This window comes from Pyxicephalus adspersus, chromosome 5, assembly GCF_032062135.1.
Source record: "Pyxicephalus adspersus chromosome 5, UCB_Pads_2.0, whole genome shotgun sequence".
In the NCBI taxonomy this organism is placed as follows: Eukaryota; Metazoa; Chordata; class Amphibia; order Anura; family Pyxicephalidae; genus Pyxicephalus; species Pyxicephalus adspersus.
Window position 1 is genome coordinate 141,652,851 of NC_092862.1, and position 27,582 is coordinate 141,680,432.

At 39.9% G+C, this 27,582-nt stretch overlaps 1 protein-coding gene and 1 long non-coding RNA gene across 2 annotated transcripts in view; one reads left to right on the top strand and one right to left on the bottom strand.

The window, feature by feature from the left end:
* Nucleotides 1-15,782, bottom strand: part of DGKB (diacylglycerol kinase beta) — a 293,858-nt gene extending 278,076 nt beyond the window's left edge. The window contains exons 1-2 of the mRNA XM_072412954.1: nt 15,592-15,782; nt 15,403-15,477 (exon numbers count right to left, since the gene is read on the bottom strand). The gene's annotated coding sequence lies outside the window, so the exon portion shown is untranslated. The remainder of the gene's footprint in view (nt 1-15,402; nt 15,478-15,591) is intronic.
* Nucleotides 15,783-15,805: 23 nt separating this feature from the next.
* LOC140331709 (uncharacterized) lies at nt 15,806-22,416 on the top strand. The gene is made up of 4 exons (XR_011920965.1): nt 15,806-15,988; nt 16,122-16,270; nt 17,750-17,925; nt 18,914-22,416. It is a non-coding gene; the product is annotated as an uncharacterized lncRNA (long non-coding RNA).
* The last annotated feature ends 5,166 nt before the right edge of the window (nt 22,417-27,582 follow it).

The window sequence follows — 27,582 nt, forward strand, 5'->3', positions numbered from 1 at the left end:
ATCATACAGCCCGTACTCTTTTACGTCTGTGCTTTCATAACATATTTTTTTCATGTTTTTCAGCTTTTGTATGTCACGATGATGCAAAAAATGACGAGAGACCCCTGCCATTAGTTTGTTGTGATGGGACCCGCAGGTTTTTCTTGGTTGATTGAAGTGCACTCAGTGTTACACAGTTACATAGTAAGGTTAAAAAAAAAAAGACACATGTCCATTGAATTCAACCAAAAGACCAAAATAGGAAAACTTGCATTTACAGAATTCTAAACCTATGGATGACCTAGAGCAGGGGTGTCAAATCTATCCCACACTGTAATTATGAATGCTCTGCTGGCGCATCAATCAGGACCCACAAGCACCCCCTCCTCTGTTGACATTCATTAGCGACCTTCCTTAATTGTAGATATTTATTCAATAAATATAAAGGTTGGCCTGCGACTTTGTCCAAATTTTTCATTTTGGCCCACTGTGTATTTAAGTTTGACACCCCTGACCTAGAGGAAAGAAAAAAAAGAAAGAAAACATTCTTCCTAATATGTAATGGCTATAGATCATCAACCAACATTTTTATTGTGGTCTTATGTAGTCTTTTTCTAAACACTATAGAGAATTGGCTAGAATTAGCTCCTGTGGAAGGTCTATTCTATCATTTCACAGCTTAATCTAAAGAGGTATATTATTATTATTATTATTATTATTATTAATCAACAGGATTTATATATCGCCAACATATTATGCAGTGCTGTACATTAAATAGGGGTTGTAAATGACAGATACAGAAAGTGACACAGAAGGAGGAGAGGACCCTGCCCCAAAGAGCTTACAATCTAGGAGGTATAGGAGAGATGTGCAGACTGGCTTGGGCACGTGCTCACGTTCATGTGAAGAAGAAAAGAAAAGATTGAGCAGGACCATGCGCATGAAAATCCCTGATCCAGTTCCAGTGCTCACCAAATGCCGGTCCCCCAAATCATTACGCTTATAGGTCAGCCTCAGGAGGCTAGTTGCGCCGTCCCAGCACACAGTTGCCCCCAGGACTGTGCACAAAGGAATGGAGTCTGGCTAGGGGTTGGCGGAGGACTTGGAGCCCACAGGTAATGCAGTATCATAATTCCAGCAGAAGAAAGTCCAGAATACAGAGCCAGGGGTCATACACAGGTAATCAGTCCACCAAATGAGATCCAGGGGTAAGGATAAAAGCTGAGTAGGGTCACAAGTAAAAGGTCAGTCCAGATAGCATACAATCCAAGTGTCAGAAACAGAAAAAGTCAGCAACAGTAAATTCACTGGCAGCAGGTCAGCCCAGCTTAACGACACAACATTCACTGCTGACTGTGAACAGAAAGCTATACAGTCCCAGCAAACCAATGGTAGCACAAGATTAAAATCAGGAACTACTCATCAGGGGAGAGTTACCTGCTGTTTTTGGAATGTACATTTTCATAGAAGTTGCACTTTTTTAGATGAGGCATTACCTGGATATGTTCATCCTGATGGATGTCAACAGATTTATTATGCTTGAAGCAAAATGTATGTATGGTACTCATATTTACTTTTCAATATATCTAGGGATGAGAAGGAACTTTGCAAATATGGCTTTTTCCCTTTGCCTTTCTCAGTTCTCTGAGAATCAAGGCTAGACCAATGTAAACAATGTTTATTGTCACGGGTATCATCGACCCACCATGTTCCTTATTAAAAAGGTCCAGGCACAGAGACCAAGGAGCAGCCTGGTATTCCCTAATGCACCACACAAGGGATGATGAGATTTGTTGTAGAACAAATCCTAAGATGCCCTCAGATACAATCGCAGCAACAGTGGTGTGGAAGCCAATACAAAATACAAAATCAAGAAATGAGATAGTAATTTAAATCAGGCTTGAGGTCAGATGTGTGAGGTGTCAGACAGAATACATGGTCAAGATAATGGTGAGTCAATTACAGAAATCAGAAACTGACGTCAGGAACAGAAAATGGAGCCCGGGGATCGAGCCAGAGGTGTTTGCTCATGCTCTACACAATTCAAATAGGGTTTACATTCATTGCATTGAATGAAAGAACTGGCCTAAATTTCCAGAAGTTATTAACATTTTTGTACATATGACTTTTTAAAAACTCTTTTGTTTTAAAAATAGTCCAAGAGAGAAGAAAAGTCTTCAAACCTCCCAAGCTTGGTGCATCTGAAAGCTCCTACTGGTGTTTAAATTGCTATGTATTGATGGAACTTTCTTCTCTTTTGTAACGACATCAAAGGAAATGCAGGGGTTGCCTCCAAATGCTAAATTGTACAGCTCAGTAAAAACCAGCTGGGGGTCACCTAAACACACTAGGATACCTCCTATCAAGTGAAAGATTTAGTAGTTCCACAGAAGGGAGAAATCCTGACCAGAGGAATAGACCAGTTAAGAGACAAGTAATTCTGCATCAGCACAAGGAAATTGAGAACAGCTGAGTATACAAGTATAAATAGAATCCAAAAAGTCAATATTGTTCAGCCTAACCTAGTCCACACCGAATTTGCAGAATGAGAAAGAAGAACATTTGCTCCAAAATCCTGTTTTTATTTTCTTTGTCCTCCTTATGTGTAGCAATTTCCTCTATCATTTTCACTACTCCTCACCTGCTTTCTCTTTCTGCACATGTCTCTCTTAATTTCCATTTCAGCTCTAATAAGGTTACTGTGCTTTATTTTTTAACTTAGTCCACTGTTCCTGATCCACCTACACTTCCTACAATTTCCTAAATACACCTCAAAGCAAGCATCTTCACTACTCCATTGACTTAAAACTTAACTTCTTCCCTTGCATTTCTCCAAGACTTCATTATGGCTGCCTCCACCCTCTGAAATGTTCTCCTTTATCCCATTGGATTTGCTCTTTAATACATTTAAACAAGCCCTTGAACCCCTTTTCAATCTCACCTACGCATCTTACTTGCTCCCTTAAGTTTCACTAATTAGCCACAGTTCAGTTTCCCTTACCTATTGTATTCTATAATTCTGAACCTCTTACATTCTAAGCTTGAATAGACAGTCCTCTTCTCCTTATGTGTCCCTGTTTGCATCCAGGTTTTCATCTGCAGCCCCTATTTATTATACAATGCTAAGTGATATGTTGGCACTATATAAAAATATAATAATAATAATAATAATGACTGAATGCCACAGAAATGAAAGGCATCAGAAGCTCCTGTATATTCTTTCCAAAATGTATTGTTTCAAAAATATGTCTATTAAATAACGAGCCTGATATAATAACTGACTTTTATTTATTGATATGATAATTCAAATGCTTATCCCCTCCAATATTCTCTCCATTCACAATGAAGCACCGATGCTGTCTTGTTTTCCATTAATGGAAGGTGTGGCGTAGATCAGTTTCTGATGTTTTTTTCTTTCCTGCATCCATTGACTCAAAACGTGTTCCTTTAATCACTGATTTCAATTCAGATGAAAGAAAAAAGTGCCAAGGCGCCAAATCTGGTGAATATGGAGGATGTTTCAGCGTAGTAATGTGTTTGTCGGTTACAGAAAGTGCTGTGTGAGAAGGAGCATTGTCCTGATGAAGAATGAAACCATTCCCCACATTTCTGCCGTCTTTTCCTGACTCTTTCTCTCAGCTTTGTCTTCCTTATAATAATGTTGGGTCACTGTTGTGTCTTCTGGAACCCATTCTGCCAAAATGACGCCTTCATGTCACAAAACATGATGAGCATGGCTGTGAATTTGGACTTTTTTGATTCTTGGTGATGAAGGTGTTTCCAGTGACTGTGGTTTGTTTCAGGATCATACTGGAAGATCCGGGTTTCCTCTCCTTCTCTAAAGTAACTTTATGAAAAAGGTTCAGCTCCACCTCAAGTTGCTGCAGAATGTCAAGGCAAATTTCCTTGCAGCTCTCTTTTTGCTCTGATGTGAAATTTTACTAAAAATATCAAAGTGACGCATTGCTCAACTTTTATACTCTCATTATTTCGGCACATGAGGGGAAACACAATGGCATTAAACTGACAACAAACTAAAAGGCAGAGAGTGCTGGCGTTTGTCATGTAGGTTTGGAGAAGATTAATCATTCATGGCAAATGCTTATAACCATCCCACAGCTTTGTATGAGAGATAAGAGAGAAGCATACCTAGGTACATCATTGACAGACCACATATATAATATTAGAAAATATCAGTATTATCCTGAGATATCCAGCAGCAGCTGCAGCCGGTTGTTTCAATTGGTTTTCTTTAACATTTCATAGATGGATAAAGTCGGTAAGGCTGGAACGAGCACATTTTATTACAAAAAGTAACATGAGGTCATTTAAAATCCGCATTTTATTCTTCAAAGACAAACTGTTGCAAAGGGCTTTAAGTAATATTAAATGAATGACGGATAAGCTTTACTTGTAGAATGTTTTATACCATAATCTCAGCTTCCACAATACCTAAGTGAGACGCTGTAAATATGTCCTGTTAGTCTGACCGTAAACTCCAGATTTATGTAGCATTTAATATTCTAACTCTCATATGAATTCTGGCGTACGGTGAGGATGTTATTTAAAGGGAACCGGTGAAAATGAAATGTTTTAAGGAGAGAACTGCTGGGTCGCTTACGAAGGTAAACTTATAATGGGGTTTTCCCATGATAGTCTGCACCTGGCAATGCTAGTGGCATGGCACTATGGTTATCTAATGTGCTGATCTATGGTCAGCACATTTTGAGGCACCAGATTTATCAACACAGGATTTTTGATTTTACTAAGTAAGTGATTTTGATAGCACTGTTTAGTCTGTTTGCATTTAAGGTTGGCAGCCATCAATGGCAGCCTGCCTATTACTTTCATGATTATGGTGGACTGTTCAGGTTACTGGCTCCATCCCTTTTCTTGGTTTAGGCATGTACTGTACATTGGTACATTATGGCACATAAAACTCTCAGTGTGTCCTCTTCCAGCAGTGACAGCTCCAGGGTCCATTTACCAACCCATCTACCACCACCACCTACCTTGCTGCTTCTTCTTGGTCCCTGGGTGATTCCCACCAAGCCACTGGGTGGCTACTCATAATGCAACTCATGTGCTGCATACATTATTTGCATTGTTTCCAGCATCTGAAATGAATGAGCTGGGATGTATGCATAAAAAACTGCAAGGAGCACGAGGCAAGAGTTTTTGGACAAAGGAAGACTTTGCATGTCTCTCGTTTTTTCAAATTTATTTTTAGTACATTAGTTGTACTTTTATACATTTTTTTTAATCTGATGTTTTATATCTTCCTTTTTTTAAAGCTCCTTGTTTTAAAAATAAATATTGATCTGCAACAAAGTACAAAAAATTATACATTATATTAATGTACATTACAGTAGTGGTTGTCTCCTTTCAGGCTGCTCCTGTCTTTGGACTGAACAAGCCAAACAGCTCTGGCTCTTTAAATGTAAATTTAAACTTGAGCTATTGGGTTCTGTAACAAGCATGCCTTTTCTTTTCAGCAGGGTGAAGAACAAACACTTAAAACATGCTGAAAACAAGCTCAAAGCTCCATCTACTGGATCAACCATTATGCAAAATATGAAATAATATTTGCTATATTTTATATTTACCAGAAAACAAATAACAGCTAAAAACATTGTAATAATTCAGGTTTTTAATACCAATAATAGAAAAATCACTACAATTTACCTCTATAAAGACTGTGACTAGTGCAAACAACAAGGTGCAGAAAGGAAAAAAAATGGCCATTACAACCTGCACTCGTCTACATCTCTTCACCACAACCTTGAAAGCTGTATATTCCCAGGGGCCCAGCATATACACAGCACAGCACTAAATGGCAAGGCCAGTAAATTCATGTATCATATTTATCCTTGGAGTTGTATAATGAAATCGTGTTTGTGTAGCTGAACTGTGTATTGTCATTGAAATCACGTTTGCTGTCTCCTATATTTCCTCAGCCATTCATCCAAGCAAATAAAATCCATTGTTTCTATCTCATATGTCTTTTTTGTATGTGTGTGGGTGTGTATTGGGAAAAGCACATCATGGTAGATGCTGGTTGACTGTCTTCTTGGTCCCATGGCTCCAGTAAAGAACGATGAACTTGCCCAGTTTTAGTGTGCTTACCTGTCCAATACAGACCCATCCATGTAAACCTTGATGGGACCCCATTGCAAAGGTAAATATTGGGAAAAGTCCTAATTGGCTGGTGGTTGTCTGGGGGTCTGCAACCCCCACAAACCACCAACCCGTGGGAACACTAACAGTCATATACCATCCAAAGTTTGCCATAAGCCCAAGTTGGTGTGAACTTGAACCTCTGTCCTATTTCTAAATACAATTAACAAAACACAGATCAGTTGTTCAGAAAGTATGAAATCAAGCAGAAAATCAAGATTTGCATTGCAAACGTGCATATTGCTCGTTGATGATGTTGTCACAATGTGTATATTATGCATTAATGCTTACAGAGCTGCATCTTTTATATCTTCCTGTAGCTCAGCTTTACCGATTCAAAGCATTCAGATCTGCATGCTTGTTCTACATCAGCAGAAAAACCAGAGGGGGTAGGGCAACCACTCAGAACCCTCTACCTCCTCCATGGCCAAGTTGAGGTTTTTGCAGGAGTGCATTTGAGGCCATTCTATTATATTTGCCCAGGGCCCCATTTTGTCTTAAATGTCCCTGATCACTAACTCACTCAGAACTTTGCTATTCTCCCTCCTGTTTGGTATTCTAGGCAGAGCATGATGTTCAGTGGTAAGCCCAATTTACACATGTGCACCTGTACAGCCTGCACTGGTGATTGCTCGCACACTGGGCCACAATGCATTATTATTATGTATTTTGCACAGTGTCTTTGCTTGCCCAATTTACACATTTAATCCATTATTTCCATTGATTAATAGATTATTCCTGTCTTAGGATAACAGATATTTAGGTTTCAGTAATCAACTGTTTACTGCAAAATTCAAGTTAGAGCCATATCAGCCATCTAAGTCTAACTGACATTTCGTACAGTCGCTTTTCTGTAAGTAGTTGCTCAACAAGAATGTAGAATGTACTGTAATGTAAGACATGCAGAGTGGTTCTGAATATGTGATGCAGTCATGAAAATATTGTGCAAATGTGTAAAAAGTGAAAAGTCCCTCAAAGCTGACCACCTTTTTATCAAATCTCTTCCTCCCTTGACACAATGTAACTCTGAAAACTCTGTAAATATGTTGGTTCTAAAAACAAGATGTCAGGAATAGCTAAGTTGTGCAGGGATATCAGTCTCCTGATTGGATGCAACTAAATGATGCTTCGGAAACCAAAATGCTGCAGAATTTTGTTCATTGGAGAGAGAAACACTTTGCAGTGTCAGTAAGGGTTGACCTATGCAAACTCGTTAATTGTACATTGCCCAGCATAGCCATTTGGTGCCGGTGGGTGTCCCCTTAGACAGGGTTGTAAGCATGTCAAAAGCCTAGTAGGGATGGTTACAGACGAAATTGGTCCCTGGGAAAACATAAATTGGGGGCCCCAAAATGCAGATCATGCCAGCTTCCTGCAGCTCCTGCCATTTTGTTTGTTAGGGTAGGTTCAGATCTCACAGCTCTCAGCAGCTGGCACCTTGCCTTCCCATTAGGTTTTTATAGGGCTGCAGCATAGGGAAGCTATTTTGAATGTCTTCCTTGAGGCAGCGTAGCCACACTGCAACCTCTTGGCCAATCTGAACATACGAGTAGCCATAGGGCCCAGGAGAAAGTAGGGGCTCTAGACATTTTATAAGTTTGCCCTCCACCTACGACTAGGAGACTAGAAGTCCTCATATTTTTACCTTCAAGTAAGACATGGCTATAGCATTTTATGGAAGTGGTCTGGAGGGAGCCAAAACCTACTTAGTATGTGATGACTTTAGTGTAGGATAGGGAGCAGCAAGTTTCGGCTTTTACATTTTTATATTTTTGCAGTTCTATATTTTGGTAATTGCTTGTCCTATACTGATATATAACTGCTTCCCCTATTGTGTCCTTTACAGGGAATGCAGTTGGAATCCTTGGTAAAGGACTGAAACTTTCCAATAGACTTGCTATTAAGAGGAGGAACACTAAGGCCAAAGTTCTGCATCACCAGCAACAGAATGCCTAAGGTGTGCTTGTTTGTAGGTGTCTTCCTCCCACTGGGTCAGTCAGGTAGGTGTCTCCCTTTGGTGCATTGATCAGAGAAGGCAACTATACCTTAAAAAGTGGACCTAGCTTCAGGTATATTTTTGCATAGTAAGTACATGCATCCTAAGCAATATGCAAGTATAGCATATTATGCCTTCATTTTGCCTGCAATCATTGGAAAAACATCACTTTTATTCCAGTTTTAGTTCCACATTTTTTATACACAGGTATCAAAGTATTAGACCATATCAAGCAGAGAGGCATACATTGTGATCGTTATAGCTCATCACAAAATGGATTTTCCATTATCTAACTGTTTACCAACAGATTTTGCTATGAAATATTCATTCTTATTTGCACCCTCCAGCATTTACGGAATACACCAGCTTACGCTTGTCAAGGAAGTCACCAATAACTAACTAACCCAAGCCAGAGACATTAATGCATCCAGAAATATCATATGTACCAAATGCTAAATATTATCGACTTGCACAGAATGTAAAATGTATTAAGTATTGGCAGATGAAACCCTAAGAAACAATGGAAAAGTAGGATGACCTGGTGGAGGAAACTGTCCTAGAGATAAAGGTGTGTTCAATTACCCCAAAATTTTAAAATGTTTGATATGTATGTGAACCTATTTTTCTTGGACTGTATGCAGATTTTTATCCTGCCAGTGACAAAATTATCTGTTTCAGGCTGATAACACCAGTTCCCATTTAGCAGCAACATTGTCAACCTGCCATGCGCGCTCCTTTATTTGGCCATTGGGCTGCCTTTCAGGTCAGTCAGATAGATAGCCCAACAGCCAGCTGAATGATCGTGCATGGTGGGCTGACAACAGTGCTGCTAGATGAGGGGCAGTGCATACAGTTGTCACACCAGAAGTGATCTTCAGGATCTCCAGGTTCACAGCTTTGCAACAAATTCCCCCCCCCCCACAAAAAATGAGTTTACTTACTCAGGGGAAATGTCCACATTACATTGGGATCTCTCTGCACTGCAAGGGTCAAATGCTTTTTGTCAGTCTAGGGAATCAGAAAAAAGGAGATTTACCCCTTGCCATGACACACATTATCCACATGTTTGAAGCTATCTCAGGCCTTAATAATATCTGGCATAAATATACCGTCCTCGATCCCGGACCTACTACAACCCCCCCCTCTCCAAAGGTGCACACAAGACAGTTGACTGTTGACCTTTCCATTCTTCTCTCTCTCCAACCCCTGAGAAGTTATAACTTCTACCCAGTGCTCCTCCCTGACATCTAAACTCAAAAAAAGATCTATAGATCGGTGATGTTGCCCCCCGTCTATTGCAGAAAGAGTAACTTTGTATTTTGGGACTTTATTAGGAACCATCAGACCTATAGAACTCAAAACACTTCAAGATTCTTGTAGGATGGGGATCTAGTAGATTTAGTAGTACCCAATCCTTTTTACTCTCTGGCTGCACAATTACAACATTTTGGAGGATAAGGAACAGTTTAAGCTGACAATCCAAATGAATCCTTAATCTCCTCTTTGGTAACCCTTCACCCTTATGTCAGTATGCTTGAATCTGGTTCCCTCTCCACATTACTACAACTCCCCACTCTCTATCTTTTCCATCAACTGTGGACAGTTTGGGCGCAAAATGTATCTACCAGGACTTTTATATTTTTACTCCATCCTGAAAAATAATCATTTTCAACCAATTACGTTACTTGTGGGCAAGGATTGAATCCACAGACATCAAGCTTGTCCAGGTAGCAGGTGTGTGAGCCCTAAAAAGAGCCATGGAATGGAGACTAGGTACACCGACTAACAGGCCTTCACCTGGTAAGCATCCTGCAAGATTGACAATATGTGCACCTTGGATACACTACAGCAGGTGGAAGAAGGGTTTTACGGTTAAAGGAAATCTTAGATCCAGTAACAGACCAAAGGTCAGGGAGAGCAGCGGACAGGGTGAGGGAGCAATAATAGGATCATAGGGGCATGAAGGGTCACATAAGCAATAATATCATAGGAACATGAAGATCACTGGAACTTGGAGGATCATTATTAGCATTCTCGTGAAAATTTCTTCTAACTTCCAATGGTTCCGTGAAATTTCGGCGAACCGATTTTGCGAAACCATCAGAAGAGGAAATTAAAACATAATTCAGCCCTGGAAATCCTCCTGTTTGCGATCCTCGGGGATCATAGAAGATTTTCAGGGCTGCATGATGCATCCCTGGAAATCCTCCTGTTCGGCGAGAGCTCGACCTCTTGGCGAATCAGAAGGCCATTTTTGCTTACATTTTTGGTAAGCATAAAAGGCCCAATTTGCTGCGAGATCGAACTTAATATTTCTCGATCGCTCATCCCTAATCATTATAACAGACAGGGATCAATAGAAACACAAGGGATACAGGAGGATTGTGGACCACAAGGGCCACAGGTGGCACAAGGGTCACTTAGTCATAAATGCTCAAGATAGACAGCAGTAGCAGGAAGATCAGCATTCACATAGAAATGCATTGCTTAAACAATAAAAGATGTGTTGCTATGTTATAAGCATCATGTGAATGGGTTTTGCCTCCATTATGCCAATGGCCACATGTTCCAGAATGGACACTGAAAAAATCAAAAGTAATTATTTTATTCTATAACCACTAAAACAGCTGCCACAAGGCTATGCTCTAAGACTCCCAATTTCTACAAACCTAAATGTTTTCAGCCAAGATTTACCACATTTAAATCAAAATTTACAAATTTGTCACATTGGAGCCAATGTTGAACCACAAGCAAAATTTAATAATATGAATTAGTAAATATTAAATATTAGTAATATTAAATTTAAGGTGAAAAATGTGTACATTTAGTCTGTGGATGTTCTCATTTATCCAGGTCTTTGTACCGTACATCTAATATTAGTCACATTTACCTGGACTTGTTCTTGCAATGATCAAGACATTTTGCAGCCTTCCAACCTGCTTATCCATTCTTCCTGTAGAATTAATTAGGTAGCCTATAAAGCTGCATTGTTTTCATCAAGAACAAGTCCAGGTGAATGTAACTAACTCTTACTAATATACATTATTGGTAAGAGTTGGATGAATCTTGAAAATATTCATACATAGACTCCCATATTTAGCCCTGACTGCACTGCCAATAGTCTTATTCTTGTATGTCTAAGCTTGTTTCTTTCTAGTCTGTTCATGTCCCAACTTTTGGAAAGATGGACCCTTTTTAAGCTGAAACTATTATTAACTAGTATTTATATAGCACTGACCTATTATGCAGCACTGTACAAAGTCCATAGTCATGTCATTAGCTGTCCCTCAATGGGGCTCACAATTTTGAGTGAAAGCCAATTAACTCATGTTTTTGGAATGTGGGATGTAACACTCACAGACATGGGGAGAACATACAAACTCCATGCGAATAGTGTCCTGGCCAGGATTCTAACTTGGGACCCAGCGCTGCAAAGGCCAGAGTGCTAACGACTGAGCCACCGTGCTGCCCAAATATTTAGTCAAATTACACACCTCTGCCACATAAACATAAAAAATGACTATGTCTTCTTTTTATTAGCTTTTCATTTCAATGCCCTCACTTCTTCCTTTCATTGCTACTGGTTCTCTCCAGGGCACTATTGGTCAGAGGTACTTAGATATCATTGTGTGACAGTTTTTCCTATAACCCCAAGCACTGAAGGCAAAACAAGAACAAGGACTGCAAAGGGAGTGATGGATAATGTGCATTAAACAGCTTTATAATGGTATCCTAGAACAGTGTTTCTTGATCTTTTTAACATTGGGGAAACCTTGAAATAACTTTCAGGTCTTCAGGGAACCTCTTCCATAATTATTATATCCACAGATCACGGTACATTAGTGTGGTGGACAGTAGGGATGAGCGAGAATGCCTCTGGCATTCTCGCGAAAATGTCCTTGAATTTCTGATGGTTCAGCTAAATTTCAGAAGAGGATATTCTCGCTCGCTCATCCCTAGCCTAAGGGTGTAAGAGTCTTACCTGGCCAGCGAGCTTGTGCCATCCTTCGGGATCGCAGGCGACGTGGGAGAGGGAGCTGCAGGAGGCAGCGTGGCTGAGGCCACTGCTGCTCTGCTTGCAGCGGGCCTCTCTGTGCCGGCAGGGGGATCTGTTCTGACCACTTGTTCGGCCAGGTGGCATCCCCACCATCCCTGTGGACGTGGACAGTGCTGTGTGCACCCGCAGCACTCCTGCGAGCATGCACAGCACAGCACATCCTAGGGGTATTTTTGGAAGCGCCCCGCGCGCTACCACGTGGGGTCAAGCGGCCGCAGGAGATTCCTTACTCAAGATGTTTTGTCCTATCCAATAGCGCCAGGTGGCGCAGTGTGATTGGGTATTCTGCCCATTTATTCATGCCCTGTCTTCTAAACCATTGCCCATTATAGTCTCTGTATAACAGTATGCTTGAGAGCGATCCTGTGTTTGGATTACATGTTAAACTCTTGTCTTGTTACCAATAGCAACCTAGACTGATTTCTGACCTTTGCCTGAACTCTGCCTGCCCTGATTTCAGATTGTCCCTGACCACGTCTTCTGCCTCATCCATCTGTACCACTCTTTATCGGACTGACCTTCTGTGTATGACCCTTGGCCTGTTTTCTGGATTACGCAATAAAGCTTGTTTAAAGGATACATGGACTTGGTTGTGGTTTGTGTGCCCAGGTGCATTACAAAGAGGCGCAACGTTCTCCTTGCTAAAGGAACCCCTGGCAATTCCTGGAGGAACTCTGCTTGGGAAACACAGATCTAGACTTAAGCAATCACCCAAGAACCTCACCCTATAGGCACAGGAACCGGATAGTCTAAATTAGATGCCTGCATTCAATATCCCCTAACTATTAAATGATAAAGTTATACTCTACCACTGGAGAAGATGGAATATCATTGGAGAACCTGGGTGATCCAGCAACCTTGGAACTGACCTGGTCTAGGATTAAAAATATTTGCCAACTAATAGCAAGTGATTTTTAAGAAATCCATTCCATGATTGTTGGGTCAACCAGATTTTCCCATGATAGTCTATCTTCTCCAGTCTTGGAGGTGGTTTAATAAATCAGGCCAATGCATTACAAGAGCAGTCCCAATGCTTGCATCAGAGGTGAGAGCCCTTGAAAGACATACCAAGGAAGGGTGCTGTGATGTTTTCAGGTAGCTAAGTGTAGCACCCAGCTAATCCCTCCCACCATTGTACATAGAAGCACAAAGACCCCAAAAAATTACATAAATAATAACGTAATAAAAATAGAAAGGTTTTTTTTTTAATGTATTAACATATTGATAAAAGGGAGATAAAAGAACCAGAGCAGACAAGATAAAGGAATGAAAAGCTCAACCAATATACCATTATATAACATTGTCCTAATGGTTTCCTAAACTTATTTTTTATCATAGCTAAGTGCATCTCAATATATTAACATTTATTATTCTATAAGCTCCTTGCAGAAAACAATTACTAACAATAGCACCAACAAAAGCAACAATGTGCAAAATACAAACTCATTTCACCTTTTACAGCACAGAATCAACAGAACACTGAAAATGTTTAGTGATTTGTTCCTTTCCATAGCATAGTTGACATTGCCTTGTTAAATGATCTTCTGCAAAACAACACAATGCGGTTTTCATCATTTTCAGTTTTTTTCATTCATTATTTTTTTTAAAACCACAATAATGATTTTGATTACAACCTCCTCTATTTGTGAAGATTCAGACCCTAACTGGGCATTTATTTGCAGAAGCCTTGCACATCATAAATGCATGCACATTTTTTCTGTTTTCACCATTTTAGCATGTTAGTATCATTTTAGTCATTTTTTTAGTTAATCATTTTAGCATGTTAGTATTACGGATTTCCTGCAGACCTTTTTGTTCCTAAACTGACTAAATGCATTCAAGTTATAAATTGAACATCTTTGCTTTGCAGGGGTTGCAGGAGAACCATATCTGTTCAATGTGCCTGAGCATGGGGCCAGCTGTAGTGTTAACCAGGATGTGACAACTCAGGTAGTAGATAAGAAAGTGCTGAAAAAAGCAGAACTGCTATAGGCAGAACCAACATTATATATAGTACTATACTATACTATATGGTTCCCCGTATAGTATAATACATTTACAGTGTATAATTTATATTTGACATATATATATATATATATATATCTCAGACTTACAGGACAACTTTCGACTTGGTAAAGCCTATATGGGAATGGGTTGACTATGCTGACCATGAAGAATCCTTTCCCACACTGGCTATTACCATATCTTTCTTCTGCACATATTTGATCCTTGTCCTCTGCACAATCCTTACATTTTAAAAAAAAGTTAATTTGCTAAATCGTTTTATTAACCTTGGCTGTATTCAGCAATAAAAACCAGATTATCTCTAAGCCGTTTTTTATTTCCATGTCATATACAGAAGCCGGAGACCAGATCCACCTGCAAACTCATCACCATGCATCAACACAAACGCACACAAAAACAATAATCATGGCAGAACTCCCTATTCCTAGTTTTTTATCTTATTATTTTTATCTTATGTTTTCTTAAACCGAAATCCCATGCTTTGCATGGACCAATTTAGCTAAGACAAATCCCATGGATGGTGTTTGTTTTCAAACCACCATGACTACCGGCTCTGTTCCTGCGTCTTATCTCCATCCCAGCCTGACAAGCTGTGAAATGAGCAGCGACAGACTACAGCGGCTTAAGGAAAAATAAAAATGGAGAAAAAAAAAATAATACGGATGCAATGGAGTCTTTTCATTGCATCTAATGTACATAAAAGTATCGCAGCGTCCAGCAGTTTGGCACAGCTGCACTGCAAAATGCACGGCGCCTCGTCAATAATGCGTGATGGATAGCGCCTGGTCCCTACCAGCTGTCAATTAAATACTTTTACATATGAATTTCCTGCCGGATTCGCCTTGGGGTTGCCTTAACCCTTACCGTCTCTCATCCTGTAGCATCGGCAGCCACAATCTGAGCATGAAGAATAGTATCTGACGCTGATTGTTAACAGCAGCAAAGCTACAGCTGCAGTCGACAGGCAAGTTGTATTAAAAGAAGCGTAAAATAATAAAAATAATGATAACCTAATAATCATTCCAAAAAAAAATGGCACTGACTGCATCTGTCTGCCATCCAAACTGTACCATGTTGTAGGAGGCTTAGCAACTAGACGAGATGTTAAATAAAAACACAACCCACAGCCCGCAAAGGTGGAAAACCGGTAGAAACCCAAAGCGCTTACCTGTAGCTGTTAGCGAACGAGGTCTGACCGCGGCGTTGGATCTCATTAAAGTGCAAAGGCGTTCGCCTCGGTTGCCTGCCCGGACGGACGACAGTTTCCCATGGAAAAGAAAAAGAGACAATGTACAGTGAGATGTCACGCTCGCCAGGAAAAATGCAAACAACGACAGACAGGTTTTTTTTTTTTTACCTCTCGCTATTTTTTTTTTTGCTGCTAATTACACCGTTCAGACGTGAGCATCCTTTTTTTTTTCCTCTCTCTTTCTAGCTTGGCACACTAATGAAATCAAACTGAATTGCAGCTTGCTCCATCTAGCGGATTTAATTGAGCATTCATTACAATTGATTGCCTTGTTTATCTCCCCCCCATCCAGCTCTCTTCCATGTCTCTGTTTTCTGTATGGAGTGGAAGCGGTGGTCCAGGGGAGGAGGGAGAGATGGGGAGTAGTTTGGCTGCCCTCCCTCCGAGATCCTGCAGCCTTCCGCAGCTTCAGCATCAACACTGCTGTGATGTCATAGAGCCTGGGCTATGTGTGTGTATGTGTGCGCCCCAGGGGATTCCCCTGCCCCTCGCCCTAAATTATTCAGTAAGTGACATTTCTGAGAATTATATAAATATATTATATATCTCTCCTTCTATCTCTATATATATTTATTACATGTCGTCACCTATTCGCTTCGTTTGTGTCCGGTTATTCCATGCTGCTTATCGTTTTACAGAACCCAACACAGATTATCCAGCGCCAAGGAAGAAGATTTAACCCGTCACGACGGTTGCTTGCTGTTACATAACTGCTCCGAGACCCGGGGGACAGATTGCTGGTTGGTCCCAGCTGCCTGAGTCGTGCAGAATGGTGAATTAATTTTTGGTGAGGAAGATGACCCCCTTTTTAATGACCCGCATGCTTCCCTTACACAGAGGTGGTCACATTGCATAAACTTTATTTTTTATAATGACCGCTTTTTATTATAGGGAATCGAAGGGTCGGAATATTGGAATCAAATGAAAGCTATTGATTTTTTTGGGGGGGGGGGGTGGATAAGTGGTGATGGGTAAGATCGAAGTTCAGGTTTTTTTTGCTGTCTTTTTTACCTTTTTGTTATCAATTTTTCCAGGTGACTAAGACAGAAAGTGACAAAAAGTCCAAAGTTGTACAGTTGTCCCCATAGCAAGAGGATCTTCCATAATCACATGATCCAATGACAACTCCCCATATCTTTGGAGGGATTTATTCTTATTTCCGGTTGGGACTCCAGCACAAAAAATGTCCTGACATGGGCTGTAATCCTACATGCTCCAAAGCTAAGGAAAACCGTTTTGCCTTTAAATGCACTTTAAATCTGACATCCAGCCCACTGAACATTAAATCTGACCTCCAGTCCACCTTACATCAAACTGCCCTCCAGCACTCCCTTCATTAAATCTTTTGCTCCAACCCTCCATTCATTAAATCTGACCCACAGCCTTACCTTTATTATATCTGTCCCCCAGCCTCCCCTACATTAAATCTGCTCTCCCTCCCCCCTACATTAAATCTGCTCTCCTGCCCTCCCTACATTAAATCTGCTCTCCTGCCCTCCCTACATTAAATCCACTCTCCTGCCCTCCCTACATTAAATCTGCTCTCCGACCCTCCCTACATTAAATCCGCTCTCCTGCCCTCCCTACAATAAATATGTCCCCCAGCCTTCCCTTGCACAGTTCTCTTGCAATTCCTTACTCTGATTTCACAGCACACTGCAAACCTATAATACTGTACACTGGAAGCTGCAGAAAATCAGATAAAGCCCCTCGGAGGACGTCCAGCATTTTAAAGCCCCTCCCTCCCCAGTCTGACTGTCCCTGACCCATCCCCTTTCAATTCCTTAATCATGAGGTCCAAGTATCACATGTAAGCATTGCCTAGGGCAATCTGCATGCACGTACTACCTGACTAGAAATGACTACTCCTCAAGTCTGAGATCCACTTTTTAAGGCTTTTGACATTTGCATAATTCACACCAGGAGCCAGCCCACTGCTTGCATCAGGGCTAAAGGTTCCTAAGACTACTGATGTAGGGTGCTGTAATGATTTTGGGGAGCTTTTTACAACACTCTGCCAACCCCCTCCCCCTTAACATAACCTGTCCACATTACAAGAGTAGCGCACAGCAACACCCTGCACCGGCCTGAATCCAACCATGTATATTATGCAACAGACTCTAAAGGGGTAATTGTTAGGAAGGTTGACACCGAAGCGTCAGGAATATTTAAAAGCCACCCTTGTATTGGATCTGCCCCTCATTGTAGGAATACAATGTTTGTTTTTAAGAAGCCCTTTTATTTTCTTTATCCCTCAATCCTACAGCTTTAATTTCCTCTCCCTATCGATGCTGTGGGCCGTGGGTTGGCCCTCTCTTACCATGCAGGAGTGATGGTCCTCCATTGAACAAGATGGCGCCTAACAGTTGCCACCAATGGAGCGCCAAAAGGAGGAGGTTTCAGGGAACCTGGAAGTAGGAAGCTAGCAAGAAAGATAGAAAGGTAAGAAAAAAAGCTTTTTGATAGTACCCTAGACAAAAGTGAGCATATATCCTTGGGGAGACAATGTTGTCACTAGGACAGGAAATGAGGAACAACTCCCAACAGGAAGACAATAAAAACACATAGTTACATAGTCAGGTTTAAAAAACACATAAGTCCATCAAGTTCCAACATTGGGAAAATAAACATATCCCAGATATAAAACCCTATGAGACATAGCTGATCCAGAGGAAGGCACAAAAAACCCTGATACAATTTGCTCCAAAAGTGGAAAAAAATCCTTCCTGATTCTGAACACATTTCTTTTTAGTGAAGTGGGGAAAGGCTACAACCTATATTGGTGTTTTATTGCTGTCTGTGGCTCACTTACTTAATTTCCTTTTTGACTTCTCCAGCATTAGCAATGGATGTTTTTTTTAATGCTACAGAGAACTCTTAAAGCTTGGGCTTCCCATATTTCCGTCACTCCCCCAACCCCCTTTTACCACCTGAAACCACAGTGACATGATGTTCGGCTTTTTGTCCTCACTTTTCAGCTCGGAAGGGTCTTTCTTTGGGTGTTTATTTTATTGCCTTTTGAACATGAACACTCCCTATTGGCTGTCTGAGGGTTGGGGTCCTCCCAGGATCCAATAGAAGAAGCTGTAAAAGTAACATCAGTGCAAGGGGGCTGTAGGAAACCAGCCATGCTACCATATCTGCAATGCTGAATTATCGGTTCCCCACCGCAGAAATGGCACTGGAATATGGATCTGGACAGAAAACATAGGTGGGAATATTTTGCTTTACATAGTAGGAAAGAAACATACAGGAATGGTTACAGTGGATAGGAGAGACGTTGTATTATTTAACTCGAGATAAGCTTTAGGTTATTACTGTATTTACTGCCATTTGCTGCAGGTTTTATTACGTATTTTTCAAAAGTTTTTTTTTAACTTTTCAAGAAGTAAAGTAAAACTTTACATTTTTAATATTACTTTTTTTTTAGCTACTTTGTTCCATAAAAATCAGCTACAGTCACTTGAGATATCAATTGCTCCAAATGTCACCCCCACCTCTCCTGGCTACAAGATGTCCTCTTAACAGTTTATTGATGCACAGGAACCAGGAAGACTGAGGAGGCCACTGAATTCCGAGCATATCTGGCCCGTCCCCTGAGGAGCGGCACAACAGCAGCCTTTATTCACTGTGTAAATAATGCATAGAGCTCTCTGTATCATTTAGGACTGTTCAGTGCCAAGAGTAGAATGAAGAATACTGAGCAAGTAATGTGAATGGCCTGAAAAAAAAGAAAAGCAAATTATACACGCCTTCAGGAAAAGAGGAGGACCAATGGGGACAGGGGGCTGAGCCCAAAGTTAGAGCAATTTCCTGCACACATGCACCTCTCTCTGCCTAATGATAGTAGTACACCTCTTAGGTCATCTTGGCAAAAAAGTGAATATATTTTTCTTACCATCCATGACTCCTTAGTAATTACTTTTTTAAACCCTTCTGAAAGCTAAATGTGTAGACAACAGCAAATTGTACATTTTTATATCTTAAGTTAAGTGACGCACGTTTCTGTTTGAATGCTTGTACAGTGCCAACGGGACATGGTGGGTCATTTTCATGTTTAATTTATATCGCATGCATTTTACATGGAATACACTCCGGAGATTTTCATTCACCCATGAGCAGCTACCTACCCAGCCAGCCGCTTGTTAATTCGCTTGTAGGATTTTTTTGTAAGCTAATTCAATTTCTTGGGTATATCTTGTGGAAGGGTGAATTCTGAAGGGAAATACATTTTTTGCTAAATGTTATTTAAATTGTTATTAATGGATACAGGTTTATAATCTATCCTTTTTTAAACTTGCATGTGATTAAAAAAAAAATAATATAGGGTAACTGGTCATTTCTACATTGATATTTCATTATTTTATCTGCAATCTCCTAATTTTACAAGATCCTTGCCTGCACTTTGTGTCTCTAGAATATAATGGCCTAGTCCTGATAAAGTGTCATGACGCTGACCAATATTACACTGCTTTATCATCTGCTGTTTCTTTAAATTGAACCTGCCACTGAGAGCTTTGTTAGCTGCCATTGCTTCACTTATAAAGAATGCTAACTCCCTGGATGTAAGGCAGACTTCTGGTTTTAGTAGTTTCAGTAACACACCTGAAACAAGCATGCAGATCACTATTGTACAGGTTGTGTAGCTGAACTCCTGAGCTGCATATTCGTTCTATATCAGTGATTCAAAATGTGTTAAAGGCAGAGGATCAGAACACTAAACAAGTAAGCTTTATTTCTTGGAACCAGGTCAGAAATGTAAGCTTCAATCATCTCTTAGTGAAAAGTCTGTTTTAATTGTTTCAGTAAAATGCCTTTCATGTGCCTTGTGTTTCTGATATACTTCAGCAAGACTTGCTCGTTAAAACTGACCTGCCACTGACCCACATTACACTGCTATATCATTTGCAGTTACTTAATTCTTATAATAAAGTACTTGCACATTCCCTGTGTTCTAATACAGGTTAGCCCAATCATGCTCATTACAACTGACCTGCCACTGGGCAATTTTACACTGCTTTATCATCTGTATTCTGTTTACTGTTGTAGTAAAAAAAACTGCATATTACACTGCTATATCATCTGCAGTTACATAATTCTTGTAGTAAAGTACTTGCATGTTTCCTGTGTCTTTAGTGGAGTTCAGACCAATCTTGCTCATTAAAATTGATGTGCCACTTGCCCACATTACAATGACATATCATCTGCAGTTACCTTATTCTTATAGTAAAGTACCTGCAAATTCCCTGTGTTCTAGTACAGTTCATCCCAATCTTGCTCAATACAGCTGACCTGCCACTGGCCAATTTTAAACTGCTTTTTCATCTGTATTCCTTGTACTACTATTGTAGTAAAAAAATACACAAAAAAACTACATATTACACTGCTATAACATTTGCAGTTACCTAATTTGTGTAGTAAAGTACCTGGTCCTGCCCTATCTTTCTATTACAGTTAAGTTCAATCTTGTTTATTAAAACTGACCTGTCACCTGCCAATTTTTCACTGCAACATCATCTTTATTGCCCTTAATTGTTGTTGTAAAAAACTTGTTTGTGCCCTAAGCCTCTATTACAGTCCAGTTATATTTTGCTTTTAAACTGACCTGCCACTGGCTAGTTTTACACTGCTTTATCATCTGAATTTTCTTTATATTTCTAGTAAAACAGAATGTGCCCTGTGTCTTTTGTACATTTCAACCAATTCTCCCCAATGTTCATTTTTTACATTGTGTTATCATTTGCACTCTTTTACTTCCTAATGGGAATTTGATAGAAATTAACAAGTGGCAGGACCATTTTGCAACAGCAATACAGCCTTGATGAACCATTGACCAATTTCAATTTTCCTTTCATAGTGAGCCTATTACTGCTTCATTAAATAGCATGTGTCGCTGCTCAGGCTCTGAAAATACCAATGCAATGAATCAGATTGTGTGCTGCTGCTGTACTAGCTAAGGTAATTGTAAAAGTAAAAGAAAATACCTTTCAAAAAGGCACTGCCAGTGTACACTGTCACTGCGGCTACACATAAAAAGTTAACTGTTTCGCAACTCCACAAACAACTTTAGGGCATTTGGAATGCAATTTAGTTGATTGGCATTTTTTCACAATAAATCTAGTTACAGGCAGGGGATTTTTTGTTTTTTGTTTTTTTTTGCAATTGTGCATTTTTGTCACTGCAGTGCTCAGCTTCCCATTAAAATTTTTGGGCAATAGTGTGCTTATTAGCCCTTAAAATGGCCAAATGGCCAGCCCTTAAAATGTTCTGGTTTGCTGAAAATATATAAAGCTTATATTTAGTGTAGGGTTCAGGTTTGCTTTAGGCTACAGGTTTGTTCCTAGTAGCTGGGTTGCACAAAAAACATTATGAGAGGAGTAATTACTGCACAGTGGTGGCAGCATTGTAGGATGGTAAGAAAAATTCAACAAAATGGTACTTTGTAGTTTACACTAGTGGTCCCCAACTTTTTGGATGTCACAGACCACTAAATTTACAGACTCCGGATCTCGGATGCACGAGGAGCCGTGTTTCACTCAAAAAGGAATAATCTTCCCCTCAGAGTGATGTCATGATGCCAGAACCTACCCATTCTAGTCCAGAGAGACAATCCACCAACCACCCTGGCCTGTGATCCATATGGGAGACATGGTCTGTGGTTCTGGCTGGTGCGCCCCCCAAGTGGGGTCCTTCTCCTGTCCCGCTGGAAGGCGCACTGGCCAGAGCGGCGGACCACCAAATTTTTTTTCCTGGAACACCAGTGGTTCACGGGCCACAGGTTGGGGACCACTGGTTTACACCATAGGGATTCATTTGCATAATTATCATAATGGTCTACTATAAGTGATTGCTGCAGCTCAAAGGAGTTAAAAAAAATTCTACTGCTCCACCCGTAGTCTACTGATTCTTTTTTTTTTTTTTTTTTTTTAATATTGTTTTAGGTTGAAATTTATGAAAACACAAATACCATACAGATAATATGCTATAATATATATATATTATAGCATATTATAATATATATATATATATAATAATATAATATAAGTTGAACGGGCACTGGGCATATGAGGCCATTGGAGCTGAAGTAAGTATAATATTCCCATTTGCTTCTTTCCTCTATTCAAAAGGTTATGTAGGCGAGGAAAAGGACAGAGGAGCTGGGCCAGCAGAGATAGTAAGGAGATACTCACAAAAGGGGAGAATGCTATGATGTATGAGGAGGAAGGGGCTGTTTTAGGTAAACAAAGTTTTTTAACTACTCAAACCAAAGAAATTTAAAAAATGTGTTTATGGAAAGGAAAAAGCTGGAAGTAAGCATGCTTAATGTTTCTGTGTTTTTACCTGCATCTTTTTACGTTGGTGACATGATGTCTTTGATGTTTTTGAATTATGGGACAGGACTGTCAAATGTCTTGCTCCCTAACTAATTCTAAGTAATAGACCATGGGGTCTACATATACAGCAGTAAATCTGACATCCCCCATGTTTTCTTTAATGGGAAAACCAACTTATGCTATTAAAACCACATGGACCTGGAAGACTATGGACCAGGGAGTTTTTGGTGAATGTCTGATTCATTGCTTTTATGAACAGACCCCTAAGTGATTTTCTCCTGATGACCCTTTTAATCAAAATGTAGATTTGATTGATCTTTGAGTCCACCCACAAGTATTCAATGTACCATCTTTGTGTTCAATATTCAGTTGGTATTAAGATTGGCATTACCAATATAATGAAAAAGAGGTTTGATTTTAATATGACCATTAACTAAATAAAGAGGTTGCTGGGGATTCCTTGAGCAATGAGCAGTTTGTACCTCTCAGGTAAGTGACCCCCAATGATTTTTAGCTATCTGTAAGGGTGACATTCTTCCCAATGGCCAGCAATGTAAAAGGAATTCTTCCCACTGACCACCACACTAATGTACATTGAGCTGTGAATATAGTAAATAAAGGAAGGGGTTCCCTGAAGACCTGAAATGTATTACAAGGGTTCCCCCGTGTTAAAAAGGTCAAGAAAGGCCAGTATAACAATCCCTATAATATTTGGCACCACACCATTGTACAATCTGCCAACAATGGTGTGGTGCATGGCTCTGCCTAAATGGGTAACAGATGATGAAATCGTTTAGCTGGGCCTTCATATTACATTGATAAAAAGAGATTGCAGAAGGAAAGTACAATACATCTCGTATACAGTATGGAATTTGTTTATATCCCTAATCATCTAAGTGCTACATCAGCCTGAATAATAATTGTGTTCTACAAACATCATCAGCTAAAGAACTCTGTGTTAGCAAAATGCCATATTACCATCGTAAACATTTCACCTTGTATTGTGCCTGCTGATTTTCTCGGCTAAGTGACGGTGTCTGTATACAGCAGTTCCTTTTGTACTATCTGCGTGCATTGTTCCTGCTGATGAAAGTAGCGGGCCAAGCAAAAAAAAAAAAGGCTGGAGTACAAAATGCAATGTACATTCTGTAAACTGCGTGTCTCTAATTGCCTGCTCCGGAGAGGGCTGAATCAATTCCATTACCTGCGGAAAATACCCTGCTTGTGTTATTTTAACAAACCTGATTAGTTTAATTTGCCAGCATTGAATAAAAGCTACAAGCATAATCATAACAGAGGGAGCAACTAATAAATTCCTCTTAGAGTTTAGGGGGATCTAATAAACCGTGATAATCATTATATAAAATGGTGCAAATAATATATTTTATTTACTCAAAATGATACAAATGAATCAAATTTATTCTATATATAATGTTTTGTTAATAAAGTGGGGGAAAAGAAAGAAAGGGGAAAAGGGATCACCTCCGTTGTAATAACCAAATTACCAATCCCCTGATGCTGTACAAAAAAAAGTAAGATCCGATAAACCGAAACCTGGGTCTACCTGAAAAGAGGGATGTAAGAATTTCTAACCCAGTTCAACTAACTAGTGCTTACTTTTGATCCAGAAGAAGCAAATGTTGCGAAATGCGTTGGGTTCCTAGAATTGTTCTAAGCCATATATCAACGTTTACTCATGTGACCATTTGCTAATACTTTTATGTTTGTATACAACTTACTGAAATGTAATTGTTTCTATTCTATGCAAATGAGATCCAATAAAAATGTTTGTTTCATTATAACGCAATTATTAGGTAGCAAGAAAAACCTTCTTTCCAGAGAGACCCAAGTTTAGGTTTAACTGATCTCCCCTTTTAATTTATATATGCTAAAAGGTCATCAAAGGTGTGATAGGTAAACCGCTGTCTCCTTCTCTCTCTCTGTTTCTTTCCTCCCCCCCCCCCCCCCCCGGAAGACCTATTGAAGACCACAAGGTTGATTTACTAGTTTCCATGATCCCTTTGCTAGGGATAACCCACTTAGTTATGTGAGTAGGGGAAATATTTGCAACGCATACCCAATCACATGCAAGGAAATGTAAAAAGTAAGATTTGAATAGGAAAAGATATTTTCCCTGCCAGCTGCTTGGTTGGCAGGATATACAACAACTGCTGGGTAGCAGTTACCCATTCTGTACATAAACAACAGATTATGCCATTTGTAACCAATGTAAATGTGGATTGTAAGTCAGTTGTCAATGTATACAGTGGTCAACCTTACAGCCTTACCCAGCAGCTCGTTTATATTTGCAGCTGACCAAATTTACCTGGCACTTATTGGAATTTAGGAACAACAAAAATAATTTCAATGCTAGCTGTTAGGGAGGATGGAGGGATCGCTGGAAAGGTGAATATAGGGTGGTGAATATAGGGTGGCCAAAGGACCCTTTGCAGAAACACCATCACTTTGACCCGTATAGACAAAGTAACAGTGTCTAAAGAGGTATATTGGGTCTGATTTATTAAAGCTCTATAAGACTAGAGAAGATACACTTTCATCAGTGAAGCTGGGTGATCCAGCAAACCTGGAATGGATTTCTTCAAATGTATTTGCTAGCAAATGTTTTAAATCCTGGACCAGGGCAATTCCAGGGTTGCAAGATCACCAAGCTTCACTGATGAAAGTGTATCTTCTCTAGTCTTGGGAAGATTTATTAAATCAGTCCCATTGTGTAGGAAAAATATGCTGGTTCAGAAATGGGAACCTAAATCTTACCATAAGGCATGAACCATAAACAGCTAATGACTGACTGCCCAGATAATACAAAACTGTATCCATTCACTTTTATTATACACTTGGAAGTCATTCAAAGTTTGAGATGCTATCCTCTTTAGAATATTTTACATTCTGATCATATCCCCCTCTTCCCAAACGCATGATTCGCTCTGAGAATAATTAGGTAAAGGGGGTGACTCACATTGTGAAAGGAGGACAATACTAAATAGGAAGGATGTACAGCATGTCTGCCTTGTCTTCTGACTCACTGCCTGCACAAGACCTCTACCATTCCATTTCATTCAAGGTTAATACAATGGACCCTGCTGATCTGACTCTTTATGACAAAGAGGTACAATATTGTATTGTCTTGCCATAATGGAGGGGGGGGGTATACTGAACAAACTCCGTATGTAGCTACTGTACAGACAAGGACAAGTCATAGTGTGCATCACTTTGTCGTCATTTCACAGATGAGCTAGGAAATATCTGTATGAATTTAACTGAAGTTATTTCTGCCTATCATTCGGAGCAATGGACCCACCTATGTAATTGAAATCAATGGGTCCACCAATGTCATTGATAGCAATGGACCCACCAGCGTCATTGAGAGCAATGGACCCACCAATGTCACTGGGAGCAGAAGACCTGTCCCTGCCATTGAGAGCAATGGGCCCACCAATGTCACTGAGAGAAGAAGACCTGTCCGTGCCATTGAGAGCAATAGGTCCACCAATGTCATTAAGAGCACTGGGCCCACCAATGTCACTGAGAGCAATAGTCCCACCTATGTCATTAAGAGCAGAAAACCCATTCATGTCATTAAGAGCAAAGGACCCACCAATTTTATTGGGAACCATGGGTCTGACAATGTGAACTAAAAACCCACCAATGTCATTAAAAGCAATGGACCCGCTGATTTCATTAAGAATATTGGACCCACCAATGTCATTGAGAGTAATGGACTAATCAGTGCCATTGACACCAATAGACCCACCAATGTGTGATGCTGATAAGAGCCTCAGGCCTCACTTTTAGGAATGCTCCAATTAGGTTCATGAAGTTGGTATTGTAACCTTTATCTAAAAGGTTTCCTGTTGCACTTTATTTTATTGTATGTATTATAATGATTAATAAATGTGATCTCTCATGGTCCAGTGTCAGTGGGCCTGATTTAATAAAGCTCTCCAAGGCTAAAGAAGATACACTTTCATCAGTGAAGCTGGATGATCCAGCAAACCTGGATTGATCTGGTCCAGGATTTAAAACATTTGCTAGCAAATACCTTTAAAGAAATCAATTACAGATTTGCTGGATCACCCAGCTTCAGTGATGAAAGTGTATTCTCTCCAGCTTTGGGGAACATTATTAAATCAGGTGTAAAAAGGTGACAAGGTAGTCACTTGCAAAGTTCATTCTTTTTACTTATATAACTGTACTCTTGTTCTCTTTATAATTAAACTGATGATCAAACTATTTACCAGCTCTTTCATCAGTGCCAGCCTATTTATAAAACGGCCTGATCTTTACTTTATATTGCCTTTTGTTTATGCCAGGATGTCAGTACCATAAAGACATACACAAGAGATGGGCGTCACACATATCACAGTCGGAGCAACTGATGGAGTTCATGGAACCTTAGACTCTTGACTCTTAAGCTGAAGAAACTTAAGTAGGTAAAGATACATAAGCTGCCAAACATATAAATCTTCTAACTAAGCCACTACAACTTTAATGGTATTAAAGGGAAAACAGTAGCTGTGTTCTGGATTGGAGAAAAAGAGTATCGCCCCTTACTGATTGTTGCCCATACTTAGACTTCCTGAGGACAGACAAGAGATGGGGTCACACATTTCACATTAGAGATTCATGGAACCTAAGACTCTTGACTCTTGATAGAATTGTGGGGTCACCATCACTAAGGGAGTCACCAGCATGAGGAAGGAGGTCCTGATTCCCCTATATAGATAGAATTGTGGGGTCACCATCA